General features: G+C 35.7%; 1 long non-coding RNA gene across 1 annotated transcript; it reads left to right on the top strand.

The window, feature by feature from the left end:
* Positions 1-552: 552 nt before the first annotated feature.
* LOC141561383 (uncharacterized) lies at positions 553-8,530 on the top strand. Its single transcript, XR_012488041.1, has 3 exons — positions 553-717; positions 1,611-1,663; positions 7,743-8,530. It is a non-coding gene; the product is annotated as an uncharacterized LOC141561383 (long non-coding RNA).
* The last annotated feature ends 1,007 nt before the right edge of the window (positions 8,531-9,537 follow it).

Genomic DNA, 9,537 nt, shown 5'->3' with positions numbered 1-9,537 from the left:
AAGATCATGAAGGACTTAATAAGGTAAAATTGTGAACATTCTTCCAAGGGAAGATGAGACTGGTAACTTACCAGAATTTTCTCATTTTTAGTGCACTTAGAAGGAGTATACATAGAAGGCACAGGTGGGAGTTGAATGGGAATATCTAAGAAAAAAAGATGAAGGGCTGAGAGGAATATATAGGGAGGAAGCTGTTAACCTATAACCTATAAAGGTAGAATGGGATTGTGACACATAAAAGAGGGAAGAAAAAGCTTTTACAATGGAAAGGAAGAGGAGGGAGATAAGGAGTAGAAGGCGGGTTAACATGCTTGGCTCAATTGGGAAATATCAAACATGTACAATTGAGTAAAGAAATGTATCTTACAGGACAGCAGGGTGGGAGGGAAGGGGATAAGGAAACATGGTGATGGGAGGGCGGGCCGATTGAGGGAAGGGGTAGTCAGAATCCCAAACACGGCTGGCATTCTCAGTGAGGGTTTGGGAGGGAGGGAAGGTGAGAATCTGCAGCTCAGGAGCGGCTGCACGCGGCGAGCTCGCTTCCCGGGCATCTGTTCCGGTTGAAGTCTCCCTTCCTGGGGCTGCTGGCGTTGCCGCCAGTCCAGTACCGGCCCCAGCGCAGCTACAGCCGTTGGGGCGCCAGCGCCATGGTCACTCGCACACTGGGGCCGCAGTGGCTGCTGCCACATAACTAACCACTTTTATATTGGAGAGGGGGTAAGACCAGATCTCCTTCCTTTGCCCTTTTCGTTGATTTCCTTGATATCCTTCCTCTTTGTTCTTTTACGTGGATTTGGTTATTTTGACTAGCTCTGTCAAATATTTTACTCTCCTCTTTGTCTTGGGTAATTTGACAGGAAGGAGCACCAAACAAGTTAATTTAGGTGAAATGGTTATTTCATGATATTGGCTGGGCCTGCCCTTGAGAAGATGAGATCTTTTGAATTGTTTAGATCTGACTTTATTCATGAGACAAGCAAGTGTTTTGGGATCGTCTGGGTTTGTCTTGGCAGAGAGACTCCCAAACGCTTTATATTGTGAGTTATTTTAAATGGGATTTCTCTCTCGTGCTGCTGGCTCTCTTGCCGATTTAAACAAATTCTAGTGATTTATGGGCATGTATTTTATATCCTGCAACTTTGTTAACGTTAAGTTAACTACTAAGTTAACTTATGTAAAGTAAAGTTAAGTAGTTCTGCCTTGATTCTCTAGGATTCTCCAAGCCTACCATCATCTTCTCTGGCAAGACTGACAGTTGCATTTTCTCATTGCCAGTCCTAATTCCTTCACTTTCTTTGTCTTCCCTTATTGCTAGAGAAAACATTGCTAGTGCAATATTGAGTAATAGTGGTGATAATAACATCCTTACCCTGATATTATTGAAAAGGCTTCTAGCTTGTCCCCATCCCAGATAATCCTTATTCCTTGTAATTTTGGGGAGTCCTGGGCTGATCCTCCAGTTAAGGATGTTACATGGCTAGCTGAAGTTTTTCACATGAAATTTTCTGGAGATTTGAAAGAAAAATCTCAGAGTTGACTCTGTGGCATTTTCTTGGTAAAGATATAGAGTGTTTTGTCATGTCTTTTTCTAATGTGTCCTCATTTCACAGATAAGGAACCTCTGAGACAAGCATTATATGACTTGGCCTGGATCAGACAATTTGTAAGTATGTATATATGCCTTGATTCAAATTCAGATCTTCTTGATCTAAGGCCTCGTGGTTTTTCCACCATACCAGCAACCTGCTCAATCAATACATAAGTTTGATTACATTTTGGGATGCTTTATTTGACAGCTAAACCAAACATTCTGATGAGGATGGCATTCTCTGTGCCAGAACTCTAAAACACGGAACAGTGTGAAGAATTCTGATTATAATAGTTCCTGTTATAATTAACCACATCACTTATATTAATGTTTGAATTATATTTAGACAGATCACAAATTACATAGCTAGGGTAGCTTAGCTCAAAACCATAGATATAACAAGTTTCCTGATATGATATAATCATCATCATAATCATAAAAACAATAATAATACATTTTACTTAAAAGGAGAACAGAATAAATGCAATAGTACCTAATTTATTTTGGCATCACATATAACCCAATTTATAGTATCAGTTATTTAGTGTTGTATTTTTCTCACAGGCTATTTACTCCAGCATTTCATATTACAAAATTCACTATTTCTGGCTAACTCACTGTAGACTATTTTAAAAGTGATAGTAATCTACTCCCGTCCTCACACTTAAGAAGGCAATTAGTTACCAAATTTTCCCAAACTCTCCATATACACTTTAGCAAGTAGCATTGAAATTCAGCTACAAAATTTCCATTGGAATGTGATAACTTACTTGCAATTACTGTCCTTGTAGAAATGACCATTCCGTTTTAAATACTTAGTACATTTTTGCCTCATTTAAAATGTTTTCGCGAAGATAATGCCATAAATAATTTCCCTTGAAGTTTTTGTGGTTTTGTGATTATGATTTTACTTATAGTATATAAAAAACGAGAAGCTGTTTAAATGGTGCTAGGCAGTTTACACTTTGGCCTTAGGATAAAATGAATTTCTAATCAGTTAAGATGTTGAAACAGAACCTCAGCATTCATTTTCTTCCTACATGTTTTCTTCTGCAGTGCCTCCATTTTTATGCTCATTTGAATTTGTTGTAACATTGCTTTGTAGAACTATTTTTATTTCTCCATTTACATTTAAAATGATAAATATAAATTTTAAGTTTTGAGTTCCTGATTTTCACCTTACTTCCCCAACACCCCCTTTTAGAAGTCACATATGAAGTTATATAAACCATTTCCATCAAATTTATGTTGTGAAAGAAAACATAGATCTCCTAACCCTCAAAGAAATCACTTAAAATAAAGAAAAAAGTATGCTTCTGTCTGTATTCAAACAGAATCAGTTCTTTCTATGGATATGGGTAGCATTTTCTCATCATAAGTCCCTCAAAGTAGTCTTGTATCATTGTATTGCTGAGAATAGCAAAGTCATTTACAACTGATCGTCTTTACAACATTACTATTATTTTGTACACATTACATTTCACTTTCCTTGAGTTCATATGGGACTTTCCAAGTTTTTTTTTAATATCCTGTTCATCATTTCTTGTAAAATCATAATATTCCATCATAATCACATAAAATTTATTCAGCCATTCCCTAACTGATGAACCTTCTTGCAGTTTCCAATTGGTTATCCTTAGAAAAGATATATATTTTTGCATATACAATATTTTCTTTTAAAAATCTCTTTCAGTATTCATGCCTAGTCATAGTATTGTAAGGTAAAGTATATCCATGACCTTATAGACCTGGGGTGTAATTTATATCTTTTGATCATTTATTAGTGGGGTAATGGTTCTTATTTCTTATAAATTTGACTTAGTTCCATAGACATTTGAGAAAAGAGACCTTTATCAGAGAAATTTGCTTCAAAATTACCCCAGTTTATACTATTTTCTCTTTCCTTTTACCCTCTTCCTCCTTCAAAGTGTTTTACTTTGGACCATCCCCTTCCCCAATATGCTCTCTCTTCTATCACCTTCCATCTTTCTCATATTTCCTTCCTATTATTTTGCTGCAGGGTAAGATAAGATTTCTATACCCATACTGAGTATGTATGTTATTTCCTCTTTGAGTTAGATTAGATTTTGGGTTAGATGAGAGTTAGATTCACTTAATCCTTTCTCTTGCTCTTCCCCTCCATTATTAAAAGCTTTTTCTTGATACTTCTATGGTGGATAAATTAATGGTATTCTAAATCTCCTTTTTCCTTTCTCCAAGGGCATTACTTTCTCACCTCTTTTTTATTACCTGTGCTCTGTTGTCCATATTTTACTCCTACTAACTTACATAACAATAAGAAAGTTCTTATGAGTTACAAGTATTATCCTTCCAGATAGAAATGTAAATCCCTTCTGATTTCTCTTTTAAAATTACTTTTTTTTTTATGTTTCTCCTGAGTCCTGGATTTGAAATTCAAAATTTTTTTTCATCTCTCATTTTTTCATCATGAAGGCTTGAAAGTCTTCTATTTCACTGAATTTTCATATCCTTTTTTCCTTGAAGGATTGCATTCAAATTCTTGGTTATAACCCTAGCTCCATTGCACTACAAAATATCATATTCCAAGCTCTCTGGTTCTTTAGTGTAAAAATTGCTAAATCTTCTGTTATCCTGACTGTGGCTCCATATTATTTGAATTGCTTTTTGCTGGATGCTCCCATTATTTTCTCCTTGACATGAAAGTTAAAGAATTTGGCTATAATATTCCTGGAAATATTTTTGATCTTGGCATCTCTTTCAGAGGCAGGGGATCAGTGGGATCCTTAATATCAACTTTGTCCTTTGATTCTAGAATATCAGGTAAATTTTCCTTGATAATTTCTTGAAATTAAAACATCTAGGTTTTTTTTTTTCTGATCATGAGTTTCAGATGGAGTAATAATTTTTAAATTGTTTCTCATAGATCTATTTTCCAGTTTTTTTTTAATGAGATATTTCACATTTTCCCCCATTTTTCATAGAGAAATTTCATAGAGAACTTGGTATTTTTTTATTTTATCTTGCTTTCTCTTAAGGTCATTAGCTTCTATTTACTCAATTCTGATTTTTAAGGAATTATTTTCCCCATTAAGCTTTTGTAGCTCCCTTTACCATTTGGCCAATTTTTTTTTTTAAGGTATTCTCAGTAGCTTTTTGTATTTCTTTTTGCGTCACTTTCATTTATCTTCTGACTTTTTTCTCTTATCTCTCTTCCTCGATTTTCAAAATCCCGTTTGAGCTCTTCATGGGTTGAACCCAATTCTTACTTTTATTGAAAGCTTTAGAAATAGTAGCCTTGACTTTACCTTTTTCTGAGTGTTTATTTTGATCTTCCTTGTCACCATAGTAACTTTTTATCATCAGAATCTTTTTCTGTTGTTTGCTTATTTTCACAGGTTATTATTCAGTTTTTAACTCTTTGTTAAAGTAAGTCTGTGTATTTAAGCATCTTTGGGCTAAATTTGCTCACCCTCATTTGTAGTATCCCATCTCTTTCTGGACCATGAGGTTTTCCATTCTTTCACTTCCAATGACATCTGTGAGAGATTTCAAGTGAGAGTCAACAGTCCTCCTTTAGAATCAGAAATGTTTTTAGTCTCTGATGTAGGATTTATTGTATAATTGTTTGACAATGACAGTTCTATACACTTGATGTCTTGCTGTGTCATTTTAGAAATCATCCTATTAACAATTATTCCCTTAATTGTTTTGAGCTTAGGGGGAAAGTCAATATTAGGCAATTCCCTATATACAGAATGGTGGATATCTTAAACTTTCTGTGGCACCAGTTGTAAATAGCCAACATGCATAAGATACTATTACAAGTACAAGGGGGTGTTCTTTAATTGTATCATTTTGAAAACTTTTTGAATAACAGCCTTATGTCGGCAAGTATATCATAATGTAAAAATATGGTTGCATCCTCACTATTGCTCCATAGAAAATTTGTTATGAAACGCATACATAACCAAAAAAATTATTGAATTCATTATGTAAAATAATTTCACGATTAGCTTTACTCTATTTGTCGTCCTCTCCTTGGTTTTCCATCTCTTTCCTGGAATAGAAAATCCATTTATATGTTAAATCCTTTTATAATGACAAATGAATATTAAAGTTATTTGTTATAAGTGTTTTTCCCATAATTATGCTTACTCTACTATGCTAAGCCTCTAGTGGAAAACAATACTGCTAGTTTGGGGATAGTGAGAATATATGATAGTTTAGCTTTTTTTTTCTTCCTCATGTGCTGTTTCAGCTCACTCATTTTGGCACTTTGCTTGACTTGCCAAGTCTTTGTTCAGAAGACTGCTTCATCAGAACGTATAACTAGTTTTCACAGATTTTTTTTCAGTTTTTTTATTAAAGCTTTTTATTCACAAAGCATATATTCATGGGTAATTTTTCCAACATTAACCACTGCATAACCTAGAGCTGCAAAATTCCCCCTTCATCAGTAAAAACATACCAAATATGCCAAAACACATGCCAACTATGCCAAAATGCATTCCAGGTCCAATATGCATACACAGCGATCCAGTTGCACAAGAAAAAATCAGATCAAGAAGGAAGAAAAAGAAAAACTGAAAAAAAAGAAACAAATGCAAGCAAATAACAGAGAGTGAGAATGCTATGTTGTTTTCCACACACTGTTCCCATTTCACTCTCTAGGTGTAAATGGTTCTTTTCATTACTGCACAAGTGGAACTGGTTTGAATCATCAATTTTGAAGACAGCCACGTCCATCAGAATTGATCATTGTAGAGTTTTGCTGTTGTGTATAATGATCTCCTGGTTCTGCTCATTTCACTTTGAATCAGTTCATGTCAGCCTTTCCCAGCCCCTCTGAAATCACCCTGCTGGTCATTTCTCACAAAAAATAAGATTCCATAACATTCATATAGCATAATTCAGCCATTTTTCCAATTGATGAGCATATAGTTTCCAGTTTCTTGCCACTATGAAAGGGGCTTCCACACACATTTTTGCACGTGTGAGTTCCTTTATCTCTTCTAAGATCTATGGGATATAATCCTAATAGAAACAATGCTGGATCACAGGATATGCACAGTTTGGTAATTTTTTGAGCATAGTTCCAAACAGCTCTCCAGAATAGTTGGATCTCTTTACGGTTCCACCAGCAATGTATCAGTCTCCCAGTTTTCCCACATCCCCTCCAACATTCGTTATCTTTTCCTGTCATCTTAGCCAATCTGGCAGGTGTGTAGTGATATCTTAGATTTGTCTTGATTAGCATTTCTCTGATCAATAGTGATTTGGAGCACTTGTTCATGTGGCTACAAATATATCATCCACAGTATATATATATATATATATATATATATATATATATATCTCCTCTCTTGGAGGACTATTTTACAAATGTGAAAGTAAAATTGGAATTTGTGTGTATGGATTTAGTTAAGTGGAGAGATTTGGAAATGCAAAGAAGTTGACCAAGCTGTGAGATGATTGGTTTCTTCTCTAAAACTAGGGTCCTAGAGAGTTCAGAAATAGACTCAAATTGTTCATTGATTGTAAGCATACAGTGGGGAATGGGAAATAGTAGGATAATTTAGTTAGGCAGATATTACATCTTTAGTACTGACTATGCTTGGAGTCGATGAAAGCAACATCACCTTGAGTGACATAAAAATTTGGAAGAGATCATGATGGTGAAGATAATTCTGAACAGGTTATTGTACTCCATGCTCTGACAATAGAGAATCCCTGTCAAGGATTGATTTTTAAACATTTAATTTCTTAAACAAAGATATAGCCAAAATATAATTAGATACATATATTTCCATTGAATGTGGATCCCTTCATAACTGTTTTAAAGCTGCGATATTTCTCACTAGGTTGAAATTTTATTCAAAGCCCTTTGTAATGAGATATCCCATGATGATTTTTATGTCTGTCAGCATGTTGTGTGTAGAGATGGCATCTCTCTGCTTATTTCAATGACAAATACACAACATTATTTCTTAAAAAAACATTTCTCATAATTATCTTTTCTCTACACTGAAAAGCACCTAGCAGAACACAATACAATTATTTTGAGAAAAGATCATATGATATTATTCATTCATTCTTTTTCTTCTGGATGGGTTGTTTCAAGGTCACTCATTTTGGCCCTTTTCTGACTCAGCCAAGTCCTTTCCCTTTCTAGGATGGCTGCTTCATCAGAACCTGGCACCTTTTCTCAGAAGTCATTTCCAATTGAGACCTTCCTGGCTGTGAGAGGATAGGAAATTCCCCAGACATGCTTGAAAAAAATGATTGCCCCACCCCCTCTCCTTTGTTACACCTCCTGCTTTCTCCTGTGCTTTTCACACAGTTTTCCTGAGCTAGCTTGATGAATGGAGAGACCAAAGGAGTGAAATGGATTTAATGGTACACTGATCAACATCCCCAGGGCCTTGGTAGAGATGGAACCTCACTGCTCACCACTCTTCTTCAAGAGCATGTTTTTCTTTGTGTTATGCAATCACTGTTTTATTTGACCATTTTGAATAAGTATCAGCATAAGCTGTTTTAAATGATCCCATTTAATATGAATATTGGACCTCAACACAAAGTTAATTCTAATCTAAGAGATTCCAATAGAAACTCACCAACAAAAACTTTTCCGGAATCTTTTTTTTTTCAAATGGATTTCACCATTGTCTGAAATAGTCAAACGTTTGAAAGTGACTTAAATTAGTATTTAGAGAAAAAAATGAACCATCAGTCATTTTCCTAATGTGAAATTAATGTTTGACTTTTCCATAGTAGAAATTCCCCCCATCCTTGTCCCCTACCCAATAGATGACAACTCCCAACAGGAAAGAAAATAGAATACTTGGATTGCCTGAAAGTTATGTTTCAGTAGTGTTCCAATAACTATGTAATCTGTAAATGTTAATGTCATTTCAAAAAACTCACCACATTCAAATAAATACGATGTTTTTGATGCAATTTTCAAATGAGGCATTCCTTAAAATGAAAATAGATGTAAATAGATGAATATGAAAATAGAAATATTATATATATATGTATATATATATGTATATATATATATATGCACACATATAAATACACATCTGTGAAATCATTTTATATATTCACATATGAAGAGACAGATAAAGGCAGAGACAGACTGAACTATTATTATGAAATTAGATAAGAAAAGGACTCATTTTATAATGATCTTGCATTACCTATTGAAAGGGCCTTGAAAAGTAATCAAATTCATACATTTTTTCCTGCAGTTTGTCACTTTCTCTGCCTATTGATAAGGGTTGAGGTTCCCTTTAAAATTCTCAACCCCCATGGATGAATATCTGGGCCCTGCCCCCAAGGGATCTGAGCTGGCTTGGGTTTTCTCAGCCCCCCCAGTCAGTTTCTTCCTTATCTGAAAAGGTCACCAAGAGTTTGGCACTGCCCACAATCTCCTTTTAGGTATGAAAGAGCCCAGCTGGAGCTCTCTCTTTGCACGAGCCCTTCCACTCAACACATGGTTATCCTTCTGGCCAGGTAAGGGTTCCTGCCCGCCCAGCGGCCACCTTTGGCCTGGCGTCTTTCTAACTGAACTTTACTTCCAAATTTCTACAAAAACCTTTTATTTATCTTTTCTCTCAGCATTTTCTCCTATTTCTCTTTGATAGTTAGATGGGCCATTAGCTAAAGGCCCCAGTCTCCTGAATGTTACCCTCTCCACCATGCTTGACACCCTACTTTTAATCTGTTCCCGAGATCTGTTTTCTCTAGGTTTCATACTTTGGAATCTCAGCTGCCCTTTAGCCTGGAGAACACTGACTGGAGGACAACTGACTGGGGACAACTGACCGGGACACCCCCTCGATGCCCTGCTGCCATCCCCTACACCTCACGCCTCACCTCCTGCCATGAAACCCCAAATCTGTATAATCCTTGTCAGCTCGAAGCAGTTAAGTGGAGATCGACGCCCCTTTTCTCACATGCAT

Source organism: Sminthopsis crassicaudata, chromosome 3 (assembly GCF_048593235.1).
Source record: "Sminthopsis crassicaudata isolate SCR6 chromosome 3, ASM4859323v1, whole genome shotgun sequence".
NCBI classification, from domain to species: Eukaryota; Metazoa; Chordata; class Mammalia; order Dasyuromorphia; family Dasyuridae; genus Sminthopsis; species Sminthopsis crassicaudata.
Note: the sequence above shows the minus strand (reverse complement) of the source record. Positions and strands in the feature narration are given on the sequence as shown.